Raw genomic sequence first — 14870 nt, 5'->3', positions numbered from 1 at the left:
AATATTCTGTTCAGGTGATCTTTTCTTCATTTTGACTTCTTTGAAAAAAAATCTCCCCTTTAGAGAGTGTTTGCTGCTAAATGATAGGAAAATGGACCAGAAAGTTTGACTACATCTTTGGAACACCTAAACCTCTGTGAAGCCTTAAACTAAATCAAATGATTTGAGAAAAGGCAAAAACAGCAGATGTAGCAAATTTTCTAAGGACGCAAAGCTGGAGAGGGATAGCTAACATCCTTGGTGACTGTAGGGATTCAAAAAAGTCTTGATAGGTTAGAGCACTGGATAAACTCTAATAAGATGAAATTTAGTGTGGATAAATTAGAAGACTTACACTTGGTTGCAATAAATTAACTTTATAAGTACAAGATGATGGGACTTTTTTTTAGGAATTTGAAGAAGTAGGAGCTTTAATGGACTGAATATTCAATGCAATATTAACCTGCTTTGAGAGACACAGTGTCCAGGACTAGATATAATACTACCGGACTTTGCCCTTGTTAGACTCCTCTGATAGAAGATAAGCCAGACTCTCTGTTTTAAGTTCTGGGTACCACATATCCAGGAGATGACCATTAAGAGAGTGGAGAGCCCCAAGCTTCTTCCTTACAAGTATCTTACAATCATAGGATTCATAATAAACTCACATATGTGCATTCTTTTAATATTTTAAAAATAGTATCCTTCTAAAATGGAGTGCATAAAGGTAGACGATGCAAAAGCTATTCCCATTTTATAGCTGGGACTGCAGATATTAAAGTGACTTGTCCAATATCTCATCTAGTCAAGCATCAGGGTTGATGTGCAAAGCCAGGTGTTTTGACTCCAAAGCCAATGCCCTTTCTGCAACACCATTCAGAAGCAATACTATGACCTTCCAGAAGGCCGGGGCACTCATGAGCTAGAGAGGATAAGCAGTTCCCCAGTAGATAAATCCTTCTCACCCCCAGCCCTCGTTACTCCTAGTATGGGACAATCACTTATTTACCAAGGGATCAAGCTTGCTCTGAGAGCGCAGAAACTATAGATCAGGAGCTACTAGGGAACATTCATGAGATGGAAAGTAATGTGGTGAGCCCCCATAGCCAGGAAAGAGAGGAGGCTCTGGACTCAATGGCTGGGCCTCCAACCTTAATCACATATTATATATATATATATATATATGTGTGTGTGTGTGTGTGTGTGTGTGTGTGTGTGTGTGTGTGTGAGACATAAAAATCTTCCTGCCCAATGAAGGCATTGATGAATGTCAGGGAGTTCCTTCTGCTCATGTCCCCTAGTTTAGAAATGTGGAGCATTGGAGCCAGAAGGCACTTTAGAAATTCTCTTGTTCGATTGCCTCAGTTTACGCACCCAGAGAGAGGGAACAACTTGGCCAAGGTCACACTGCTACTAAGCGCAGGAACCTCGACTGGAATCCAAATATCCCAACCACGAGCCGAGTGCCATTTCCACTGCACCACGATATTCTCTCTTCTCCAATGTTGGGCGAGTCTAAACAGTGCTTTCCCTTTAAGCCTTTGATGCTAAGTTAAACAGTGAGTGGGAAATTCTAGACCGTTGACCAGTATGTGAACTCACCCTGACTACTGGGATGGAGCTAGGAGAAATAGCCTAGGCAGGAACTTCCCTGCAAATAGCTTCTCTGGATTGTCAGTTTAGGGGAAAAGGAAGCCGTTCTAACCCAGATGGGACAGGGTTCAGTGGGGCCTGACAGCTTTGGAATTTTACCTATTTGGGGGAGTTCCAGCTTTGATTTCTGACTCTGTAAGTTTACCTTGAAAAAGGAGCCAAAGGAAGACAGATGACATTCTGGTGCTTCTTGTTATTAAGGTTGAAAGGAAGTCTTTCGATGTTCCCATGCACAAGGCACTAGCTCTATGAAGTAGCTAAAGTCTGCCTTGTCTACCACCCACCCAAGTTACTTACTTGACTCTTATTAGTGCCTTTCTCCCCTTTTAAGGGGGCAGCATGATGGAGAGGCTGAAGAACCAGATTTAGAATCTGAAGATATGGATTTAAATCCCAGCATTTTGTGTTATCACCCCTTCAGAATTCTCTGGACCTTAGTGTCTTTATTTGTAAAATGAGGATAAGAAAACAAATTGATTTCCTTAGAGGTTTCCTAGGAGAAGAGTGCTTTAACTACCTAAAGATGAGCTGCTAAACATCTGGGTGGTGCAGTGGTTAGGACACTGAGCTGGGAGTCAGAAGGACTTGAATTCAAATCTAGCCTTAGACCTTTACTAGTTATATGACCCTGGCAAAGTCCCTTAACCACTATTTGCCTCATTTTGCTCAAAGTATAAAATGAGTATGATAATAGCATCGATCTCCTAAGACTTTTGGGAGATTAGAATGAAATATTAATTGTAAAGCACTCACACAACACCCAGAACATTGCTGATGCTCAATAAATCCTTGTTCTTCTGTCATTAAGCAGGCATTTAGCCTGTGTGTCATTCTAGGAAAGACTAGCTCTCCATTTGCACCAATTCCTAAAATATGCAATGATATCAGCCTAAATTCTCACCCCTTTCACAGGAATTCAAATTGTTCAAGGGGCCTCTTGCAGCTTCCTCTGATGCCTCACCATGGCATGAAAGTGAACTTGAGTTTGTGAAGCTGGACAAACTTTGGCAGATCCTACTGAGCCGGAACAGTTCCACCAGGCCTACTGACAGATTGTGCTTACCCTCTCTGGGGACGAGCCTAGATGAATGTGGAAAGCTTGTCAGCTGGACCGAACTGGCCTCTAACCTGTGGATGGCTGACAGGAGAATCAGAAATCAAATAGAAGGTTAATTTCAAAGTGAGGGAAACGGCTTGCAAGCAAGGAGGGATCTAGATACATGTGCCGGGCTCCCTCCTCTAATGGGAGGACTCACTTTACATGTGCCAGGCCCTTTCCTCTCATGGGGCTTTAGTGTGGCTGAGCCTTGATTTATGTATTTGTGGCTAGACAAAGAGTCAAACAATGTAGTGTAGCAACAGTCGGGAGGCTCAACGGTAACAGTGAGGCAAGGTCGTCTAGAGACAAAAAGTGTGTTCCTAGCAGGTCTTCGTATCTGGGGCTGTTGGTGCTTGCCCAAACTCAGGGACCATCAGTTCCAGAAGGTGAGTGCAAAAGATTGTTGTCATGCCAAGTTCAGGGCACACTTGCTTGCTGGGCCTTAGCTCTGGAAAACAGGGTGTCTCCTAATAGTATCTTGACAAGCTCATCCCCAGAATGCGGCCGCAGAGGTGAATGTTGATTGGTCATTGGGGTTCAGAAAGCTCTGCACAGAAGGGTTGTAATTTGCCTCAGTGAAGGCCACACCTCCCAGATGGTGAAGATCCTGGCTCCTTGAAGTAGTGACATAAATGTACCATTTGAAGATGAGAAAAAATCTTTAAGAGCCAAGGGAATGACTCCTAAATGGTGGAATGTCAGACATATGTGGTATACAGTGGGAAAAGTATCATGTAAGTGTGTTGGGGAGAACTCAGACCAGCAGGCTTCAAATCCATACCTGCAATTGTGAACCATGCACTGCACAGTAGGCACTTAGTACATTTTGTTGAAATGACAAATTTTTAAAAAAATGGTGCTATTTCCAGTGTCCTTGAAAGAATAACCTTGATCTTAGAGAAGATCAGGATAATCTACCCTTTTTATACTTTTCTGTAAATCAGGTAAAATGCTAATTAGGGGCCTGCTTTGTGCTTACTGTCCCTATCCTGGACACTGGGACTTAAAAACGTGTATGCATAAAAAATATACACGTATACATATAGAGGGAGATGACAGAGAGAGGAAAAGAAAGAGAAAGAGAGGAGAGAGGGAAAGAGAGAAAGAAGAGAGGAAAGAAGGAAAGACAGAGTGAAAAAGGAGAGGGGGGAGAGCGATGGAGAAAGAGACAGAGAGGAAAGGAAAGAGGGAAAGACAGAGAGAAAAAGAAGAGAGAGGGAAAGAGAGAGATGGAGAGCAAGTAAGACAGACAGAGATGGAGAGAAGGAGAGAGAGAGATGGAGATAGAGACACAGAGAGAGATGGAGAAAGAGAGGGAGAGAGAGAGATGAAGAGAGATGGAGAGAGAGAGGAAGAGAGGAGAGAGAGGAAGAGACGGGAGAGAGGAAGAGATGGGAGAGAGGAAGAGAGGGGAGAGAGAGAGGAAGAGAGGAGAGAGAGAGAGAGAGAGAGAGAGAATTGGAGAGAGGGGAGACATGGGGGTCAGAGAAGTGATGTTTTCTGCTCTTCTCCTGGTAGCTTTAATCCCACTCCCTCATTTCTGGGGTGGGGTGGGGGAGAACACAAACTGCTGTAGAGAGACCTTTTCCTTTCCCTTCAGCTTCTCATTCTTTCTCCTTTTCTCCTCTCTTTCATAGCACAGAAGGCAAATCTCATACCTAGACAAGTATAGTCAGATTAAAAGGAGCAACAAGTGAAAGTTTATAAGCGCTCAAGACCATCTAGTTCAACATGATCATTTTACAGATGAGCAGAAACGTGGCTTGTCCAGTCACCAGAAAACCTACAGCAGAACCATGATTCAAACCTAGATTTTCTGGCTCCAAATTCTGATAATGGACCTGGTGGCTTGAGGGAAGCTGTGGAAGCTCCCTCCTTTTGCTCCCTCCCCCACCCTGGTATGGTACGGACTGCAGCAACATTCTAAAGCCTGATTACTAGTTATTTGGGAACTCAGGCAGCCTAGAGAAGAGAGAAAGTAAGGAGAAAAAGATGATAAAGAATAATGTTAGTTCTAGCTGATAATCATAACATTTATATCATGCTTTAAGGACAAAGGAAGGGGCTGAACATTTATATAGGCCCTACTATGTGCTATGCACTGTGCTCAGTGCTTTACAAATCTCTAATTTGATCCTTACAACCACCTTTGGAGGTTTTAAAACCCCTTTTCACAGTTGAGGAAACTGAGCCAGACAGAGGTTAACTGACTTTCCCAGGGTCAAATGGCTAAGGAAGTGTCTGAGGTAAAATTTGAACTCACATCTTCCTGACTCCAGGCCCAGCACTCTATCCACTGTACCACCTAGCTCCTTTTAACTTTTGTAAAGTGTTTTGCATATTTTTGCATATTTTATTTGATCTGTACAACCATCCCATGAGGTTGATGTCATTATCATCATTTTACAGATGAAGAAAGGAAGGCTGAGAGAGGTGGCCCAGGGTCACCAGAGGTAGAAAGTGTCTATGGCAGGATTAAAACTTGGGACTTCCTGACTTCAAGTCCAACGCACTCCATCCAATGCACCACCTAGCTGCCTAAAGAGAGAAAGGACAGGAGAGAGGCAGACCTCAAAAAGTACTATAGTATTTTCAGGTTTAAGGTATACATATTGTTAAGGGGATGGCTTGCCATGTAGTAAGGAATTGCAGACTCCGTGCTTTGGGGGTAAGATTGGGAGAGCCGTGGTATAGGAAAAGACTGAATAAACCCATGCCTTGTGGCTCCTAGGGCAGGAGAGTGTAGGGGATCCTGAACAGCTTCTGTGAAGTTGAGTTGGGTTATAAGCCTGTAGCACTGTCTATTCTCATGACAAAGCTGAGTCATGAATATCTTACATGTTCCTTTGGAAGGGTCAGTCTCTATGTTACCCCATGCTCCTGGTCCTCTGAGATATGGCTAAGGGGGGCTATGGCTTGAACATGGATTTGAGGGAAAACATAGCATTCTTTCCTGATAGAGTTAATTCCTTGAAGGTCACTCATTAGTATCCTGAGGGATATATGTATGAGAGAGAGAGTGACAGTACCACCTTCTTTCCCTTGCTAATAGGTAATCATATGGTTATGGGCTCATTGGACATGGACGTTCAAGTCTTTTCTTTTTTAAGCATCAGTTAGTGGAGTTACATGCTTCTTATATACCACCTTTCCAGCCAAACTCAAAGTCTAATCCATGATCCACTGTACCCTAAAAATGATTCTATACAAAAGGGCAGGAAAGAATCTTTTTTTTAGAGTGTTTTACTTATAATCTTGTGATATAAGTAGTATATGTATTATCATGCTCATTTTACACAAGGAAAGAGGCACAGAGCAGTGAAGGGACTCACCATGAGTCACTCTGAGCTTCAGAGATGTTTCTCAAACCCAAGTCTTCTAACTCCCAAGACCAGCCCCTTTTTCTACTACACCATGCAATGAGAAGTAAAGGAGGGGTATTAGGTTTGTTAGTAGTGGGGTAACCAATTCTCTTTCTTCCCCAACCTCCTTCTTGTTCCATCTGAATTTCTGAAAGGATTGGGGACACTCTTGGCTCTAAATTCAATCCTAGAGGTGACAAAGTAGTGACAGAGAGAGGTGGGGACAACCTCTGGTTGAAAAATATGAGATCTCTTTCCAGGTTATGTGCAATCTTTTGTAAGTCCTCTACAGCACGAATTCTGGGAAAGTTTCTTAGGATTTATTTCATCTATGCCAACTTTTCCTTTTTGGGCAATGACTTATGGAGTCTGAATTACCTCCAGTGGAGGTTGACCTTATAAACATTCTTCTACTCAAACGAGAAAGAGTATTTGGTGTTCCTGGTATCTTCTAGCTCTCCAGAGCTGGCTGGCTATTCCACCAGTTGAAACATACTCCACACTCATGAAATATCCATTTATTTATGAAAATATGTTTAGCTTTAACAGCAAACAGAATCGACACTGTTCATTTTTTTACATATACATTGCTATGTTGCAGGGGTAAGGAAGTTCTCCAACAATATTTATAGAAATTGACAAGACCAGAAAAGAGAGAGAGAGAGAGAGAGAGAGAGAGAGAGAGAGAGAGAGAGAGAAAGAGAGAGAGAGAGAGAGCACATCACAAAAGCCAATTGAACATCACACTGGGGGTATATTTAAAAGGATCACATATACTTCACTTCTCTCAGATTTGTGATTTCATTTATCTTAGTAGTCCCCTTAATGATACAGATTATAACTCCCTAAGCTTTAGTACATGGTCTTTGTGAGCTGCTGTGGCTGAAAAAAGAAAATCACTGTTTGTCCACCTTGGTACAAGTGTCTGTAAGTGTACCAGGCTAATTTTCAAATGACAGACACAGAATCCATCCTGGGTTCCTTCTTGAAGGTTTTCCCTCATGGTGGCACATAGTAGAGTTTGTGTTCCATTGGCACTGCCTTCCAGAACTCAGGATTAGCTCTGAGCTGCAATGAAACATCTGAGGTTGCTTCTGACTGAGCTAATCATTTGGCTCCAGTTAAATTTTGAGTGTTCAGCAGCTGTGGCTGGAAGTAATCCTAATCATTCTTGTGCACAGCCTCAGACTATGAAACAGGAGGCTTCTTTGTCCTAGTCAATACAATTCAAAGCAAATTTGCTTTTCGAGGCAGTTCCTTAATGGGTAAGCATAGGGTTCTTCTCCACCGAGGATCTGTTTTGACTTTGGAAAAAATCCTTTCACACAACACATATTAAGAGATTAGAGTTTATGAAGGTTCTCACAAAAACTGGCTGAGCTGGAGGTTTCAAACATCAATTGTTACAGCTGAAAAGGACCTTAAACATCAGACAGTAAAACACTCTCATTTTACAGATGAAAAAGCCGAGTTCTGGAGAGGTGGTGGATTTCACAAGGTCACGCCAGCCACACTGTGCATCAAACCCAGATCTCCTTACTGCTTGTCCAGGACTCTTTGAATTACACTTTCTTGCTTTCATCCTTTGGATGGCCAAGGCCACAGCTCCTAGAGATTATTGCTGGAGCTCAGAAGCTGCTTTGTCAAAGTGTGATACATAAGAAGAATCAAATGTTTCCAAGCTCTATGGTCATGACACAGGGCAGGCTGCTGAGCTGACCCAGGCTTATTTACATTCAGCATCTTAGCTGAAATCAGCTTTACAAGGACCATCTATACCCTAGGAACTAATCACTTTATCAAAGTCTGAGGCAGTGGTAGTAAACTATCTCATGATAGTAGGGCAACCATCAACCCTTGTACTGGAGATCTCAGGGGCAGCAGCTATAGCTTATGGTTGACCTCCCTTTCATTATTAGCATTTTAACTAGGTGTTGTGAAAGCATGCCCAGTTCAGGAACCCTTACGTTTTCCAGGGACCTACACCAATCACTTCAGCTCTGGGAGTAAGTCCAGTATTTGAATCCACAATGGAGAAATACTCTGAGGGGTAAACACATCCTGGGGTTGGCTAAGTTCAAGTGAGGTCCCTTTAGCAAGGGGATTCTTAACCTATTTTTTAATCTCTGACAGTCTGATGAAGCGTATGGACCGCTTCTCAGAATAATGTTTTCAAATGCATAAAATATACCAGTTTGTTAAGGAAACCGATGGTTATGGGAAATAAAGCTGTAATTTTTTTCCTTGATATCAAGTTCTAGACCCCCTGAAATATATCCATGGATACTAAGGAGTCATCAGAAATTGGGTTAAGAATAGGTTTAAACCTATTTAATAGCAGGCCCCTTGCCCAAAGAGCAGTCCTGATCTGCTTAGAGCAAATTCCTGGCATGGACCATTGCTCCCCTGAAGTTTGTGAGGATCTTGGGGGGGCCAGAACAAGCTATGAAGAGAAGCTATAACTACTTAACATCATCTAGAATTTTTTTCTCTCTAAGGATACTTCAATAAAGCCTGTCTTAGCAAATCTGACATGACTGTGCTTTGTTTGTGTTCAACTACAGGAATCCTCTGAAGCCAGGACCAAGACGTTAGTGGAACCCAGTTAAACCAGAGAAGTGAGAACAGATAAACGCTCTACCATTCAGGTATTTTTGCCAGGATAGTGGAATACTGTCTTCACTATTCAGGCAAATGCATGAGGAGGCATTTTGCTGAACTATTTAAAGAGAAGGAAGGGCAATAACCCTTGCCAGAAGATGTAAGATGTGTCATGACCCTATCTCTTTTGGACAAAATTAATTTATCAGAAGAGTGAGAAGCTGACCTACACAAACCTTTGGCTCATGGAGAAGTACGCCGTTGCCATTGTGTGAGTAGCCTAGGGATTTTTCCTTTACCAGGGTATTCTGTGCTCTCTGCTGATATGTGACTCCATTGGAAAGATAGCTATGTGGGGAGAGGTGTAGCACTTGTGGTGTGTCCCTAACAAAGTGCCCAATGGGCTATGGCCAGTGGAGGAGGAGGTGGCCAGTTCACTGGAAGAGTTAGTCTGGGGTGACACTTAGGCTTCCTATCTGTGAGAGTGATTTATCTGAGACTGTGCCATTCCCCTAGGGATATGTTTAAGAAACCCAGGTTTTGTACTCCAGTGTTGGGAATCATTTCAATTGTAACTTCACGTGCAAAGCAGTGGTTTCCTGTGGCCTGGGGTGTGACGGGGAAGGAGCAGACGGACCGAAAGGAAGAAGGATGGTGTCTCCAGGTTAGCATGAGCCCAATGTATACATGAGTATACATGTTATGTTACATATAACATGTATGCATATATGTGTATTTTTGTTGTTTTGTTGTGTAGTTGTTTCAATTGTATTCAACTCTTTGTGACATCATTTGGGGTTTTCTTACTGGAGTGGTTTGCCATTTCCTTCTCCAGCTCATTTTACAGATGAGGAAACAGGGTTAAGTGACTTGTCCAGGGACACACAGCTAGTAAGTGTCTGAGGCTGGATTTGAACTCAGGTCTTCCTCACTCTAGTTCTATTCACTGTACCACCTAACTGCTCAGTATATGTATATGTATAGACATATATGAATTCATGTATGTGTGTGTACATACATAATATGCATATCTGAATTGCTTTGTACTGAGCTTGCTGTCAAGGTGATTTGATACCCTGGGAATGTGTTTATTCCCCTGCCTTGCCCTTGTATTATCCTATTTCCCTAAAAGGCTCTGAGCTGAAACAAACAAATGCTCAACCCTGACACTTTTTCCTCGAGGGTGGAAGGCAGCTTTGGAGATAGGAGCATTCATTCGAAGTAAGTTCTGATATCCAAAGATAAACTTTGACAAAGATGAGAGAAAAATCAGAGAAGTGATTCATTCAAAGCTATGGAGTTAAAACTGTTCTTGGTGCATCAGGGATTCCTTATATCAAACCCAACACAAAACAATGATCCCTTGATCCTGGTTTCTTCTATAATTGGGTAGCTAGTGAGAGAAAAAGTTGCTGATTTGAAACAAGTTAGCTAAAGGATACAGGATAAAAAGATTTGCTTGGACTCCCATTCCTTCATCACTTTCTAACAGCATGTTATCAACTGGCTCTCAGCAGCACTGAGATTGTATCAATGAATTGCTTGCTGATTCCTGCAGCCAAGGCATGATCTTTCCTCGGCTAACACATAAACAAGCAAAACCCTGACTCATGAATTTGCTATTCTTCAAATATTAGGGGTTGTTTTGTTTTAATGATGATGCATTTTTGGCATAGGAGCTTATAACAGCATCCTAGGACTAAGGATCCTGAGGAATCTCAGAAAGTCATTTAGCTCACTGCATAACAAGGCAAGAATCTCCTCTAAAACATCTTTTAGGGCTCATCAGTCTTCACTGGAAAATCTCCAGTGAGGGAGAACTCACTGAAGAAGTGTGGTGTAGTGGAAAGACCTCTGGATTTGGAGTCAGAGCTTCTGGGCTTGAATCCTGGTTCTGCTATTCACTTACCTTAGGCAAGTCACATCACCTCTCTAGGCTCCATTTTCCTCATCTATAAGATGAGGAGTTGGACTAGATAACTTTTGAGGTCCCTTCTAGCTCTAACTCTATGATCCTATTTCTTTCCAAGGCAAACTACTTTACTTTTTAACAGCTCTAATTATCAGGAGATTTTTCCTTGTTGAAATTTGCCTCTGTAATTGGCTGTCTCTTTGATATTAGTTCTAGCCCTGTCCTTTATCTAGTATCTAATTCCATTTCACACCTAGTTCACCTGGTTGGATCCCACTCTCAATTTGAGGCTACTTCCAGCTCTCTGTCAATTATAGGTGCTTCCTTCCATGAGGAGAAATCTTTTTTTTTTTTTGGACTAGGTAAAAGAAGTCTCATTCTTACCTAGCCTTAATCACCAAATAGGCGTTGCCTCAGTCAAACTGAGACCTGGGAAAGACCTTAGTTCAAAAAGGTCAAGGTCTCCCACTGCATTCAAGGCCATGTTCAGTCATCCTGATCTATATCTGGCCACTGGACCCAGATGGCTCCAGAGAAGAAAGCGAGGCTGGTGACTTTGCACAGCCCTCCCTCACTTAAATCCAATTACTTGCATGTCTTAGCATCGTCTCTCTGATGTCATGGTCTTCTTCAGGAATGAAGTACAAGCAGCAACACTTACAGGTGTAAATGGCAACTTTCAGAACACTGCTCACCCTTCTGCCATCTCAATCACCCAGGACCTTATTCCTTACAATCCATATTACTTCATGATTGGCAGAGAGTAGCAGTAAATATGGAACTAGGGGACACAAATGATTTCTTCCTGAGGGAAGAAGGAAGTAGGGAGTTGATGGCTTATTTTTCAGGAACTTAGATTTCCTTCTTAGAATAACAGAGTCATCAAATCCTGGAGCTGTAGGGAAGCTTAGGAATGAACTCAACCAACCTTCTCATTTGACATTTGGGAGCCAAAGGCTAAGTGACTTTCTTAAGGTCATACAAGGTAGTAAGTGAAAGAGACAGGACTTAATAATAGCTAATAAATTCCACAGCCTTACAGGTTTTCTCTGCATTATGTTGTTGGCTCCTCACAATCCTAGGTAGCCTACATATCCTGGGATTTTAAATCCTCCAGTTGCAGACGGGGCAATGGATGATCAAAGTGGTTAAATGATTTGCCTCAAATTACACAAGTAAGAAATGTGAGAGCTGTTATTTGTTCCCTCGTCTTCATATTTCAAATCTACACTGCTTTCCATCACATCACAGACACCTCCCGGGTTTTCTCATGTATCTCCCTAGCTTTAATCTTTAAGCTCAGTGGGCAGGATTTTTGTTTGTTACTGTTTATGTGTGATCTGCATTATATAACAATTCAGGACAGAAGACTCTCTCCACTGGAGGGGGATGGAATCCCCAATGATTTGTTTCTAATACATGGTACTTTGGAAAACTGCCCACTCTCTCTGTAGGCAGTCTGTGGGGAACAGCAGTGGTTATAGTCAGTAAAAAGTAAAGGGTGGAACTGGAAAAGTAGAAAAGCTCATGAAGCGGTTTGATAAGTACATTCGATATCCCTTATATCCAGGGTTTTCTGAACCATATTTTCCAATAGCAAAACTAGATAAAAATCCTGGTCCTGAATGGCACCTAATAAGTCTCACTTCCTTGCAGCTTCCATCCTTGATCTCCAACCTATACAAAGGCTAAGAATCCTGTGGAACAGTTTCCATATTATGAAGCAGAGGAATGGGATTACATCATCCTGAAAGTAATGGAAAAACAACAGCCAAACGGCTCTGGGACATCTTAGAATCTTTTACTCACTGACACTATTTTAAGAGGGGTATGTGTGGAAACAAGGAGAAACATAAGGGTTTCAACCTTTTATCATGAGAATAAAGCCCAGGAGAATCATAGTCAGTCGGTGTGCGTACACTATGACCATGTTCCTTACTCTAAAGATAAGTAGGCCGGGGAAAGCTGGCTAAGACTTACTGACATGGTATGTGTCAGCACAGCATAGAGGATAGACCTGGGTTCAAGTCTCATCTCTGTATATATACTAAGCTGTATGACCATGGACAAGTCCTTCAAACTCTTTGAGGCTCAGTTTCCTCATCTGTAAAATGAGGGGGTTAGTCTAGGTGGTCTCTAAGGTCACTTCTAGCTTGGAATCTATGATCTTCTCTGAAACCATTTCTGGACCTGAAATCTGAAAAAAAGAGACTTGGAGTTTTTAGTGAACTTCAATGTTCGATGAGTCAATAGTATGATTGCAACAAAGGAAGCCAATGAGATTTTGAGCTGTATTAACACAAAGATGATAATGGGAGCAAGGGAACCTCAGTGTTCTCGATCCTGGTCAGACCATATATACAATAGTGTGTTTGGTTCTAGGTGCTTTATTTTAAGAAGGACATTGACAAGCTAGTACACATCCTGTGGAGAGTGATGGGGATGGTGAGGACGTTGTAAACTATGCTATGTGAAGACTGACTGAAGGTCCTGGAATGTTTAGCTTGAAGAAGCTATAACTTTGGGAACAGGGGCTGGAGAGAAATCATAGCTGTACATGCGTCTGAAGGGGTGGCACAAAGAAGCAACATTAGATTTATTCTATTTGACCCCAGAAGGCAGAAACAGGAGCAATGGATGGAAATTGTAGACAGTAATATTTAGACTTCATATAGTGCTAAACCCACAAACTGAGCAACCCCAAAGCAAATTATAGCTCCTTGAGGGAAGGGACCGCCTTTTACCTTTCTTTGTATCACCAGTGCTTAGCACAGTGCTGGGCACATAGTAGTTGCTTAAATGCTCATTGACTGATTCACTGGAATGGACTGTCTCAGGAGAAAAAGAGTTCCCTATGACTGGAGGTCTTCGAGCAGAGGCTAGATGACCACTTGCCCAGGATATTAAAGAGAGGATTCTTTTTTCATATATGTGTTTGACTCTATGATAATGGTAACAACAAACATTTACAAATTGCCTACTGGTACATAGCACTGTGCTTGGTGTTCAGGGATAAAAAGACAGAAATGAAAGAGCCCCTGCCTTCAAGGAGTTTATATTCTACTGAGAGGACTATGTCATGTAGACATATATACACACACACGTATATATATATATATATATATATATGTATATGTATATATACACACACACACACACACACACATATAATTCAAGGCGGGCATTTGTGGGAGCTGGGGAAACAAACAAGTCCTACAAGTATATTTGAGAAAGGATAGATACTCACGGGTGGGGAGGCTTTGGTAGATTTGAGTAGCTAAACAAAGGAAGTGGCATTTAAGATGAGCCTTAAGGGAAGATGAATATTCTAAAAGGTAGAAACCTGTGTGAGCAGATAGAAGATGGCATGTTGATTTCTGGGAAGAGCTAGTGGTCTGGTTTGATTGAAATGTAGAGCATATGTTGAGGTTGGTGTAGGATGGGATGGGAGGAATAATATGAAACAAGACAGGATATGAAAAGTTGAAATGTCAGACTGAAACAGGGACATGACTTGTTTATTTTTGCGTCTGTATGCCCGGTACCTAGTACATAGTAGGTGCTTAATTATTGCATTGATCTGAATCATATAGGAACCAAAAGATTTCTGAACAGCATTGAGAATGCAGCTGAGGTTAAGCATAGGTCTGTTGTGCGGTTAACATGGAGTTATAGGACATGAGGAATACTAGGCAGCCTAGGAGTGAAAATGAAAAAAATGACAGTTATCACAACAGAGATGGCACTTGGCAAAACAGAGTTGTCTGGGGGCCAAACAGAGCAATTCTAATGACTTTTCCAGTTGATAGTCCTTGAGGCACTTGAAGGCAGCTATCATGACCCTCTTACAAACTGAACTTTGTCTGACCACTTCTCCAAATCATCATGGTTATTCTGAATTCTTTTCCTTTTTTGTGCTAGCTCATCTTCTCCTTCACCCTTCCTTTTGGACTCATCTACCAATATAATGACCGTTCTCTCTTCTGTTACCATCCATATACGGCAGTGAAATAATGCTGGACCTATTTTGGCTATGTTGTTAGGTAGGGACAGGGAGGCTGATCCTTTAACATATGACTCTCAAGGAGGGACCCTGGACTTGTCCAGACACTCCCCTAAGGGGTAAATGAGTTAGAGAGTTTCAAGGGGGTGATACTAAAGTTGTATGTTTGTGTTGTTATAGCCATTGGCCAAATCTTTTAAAAATGGGTTTTGGCGTTTCAAGTTTCATCCAATTTTTATTTGATTTTTTACATTCATCTAT

Source organism: Trichosurus vulpecula, chromosome 3 (assembly GCF_011100635.1).
Source record: "Trichosurus vulpecula isolate mTriVul1 chromosome 3, mTriVul1.pri, whole genome shotgun sequence".
In the NCBI taxonomy this organism is placed as follows: Eukaryota; Metazoa; Chordata; class Mammalia; order Diprotodontia; family Phalangeridae; genus Trichosurus; species Trichosurus vulpecula.
This window is presented reverse-complemented; position numbering follows the sequence as displayed.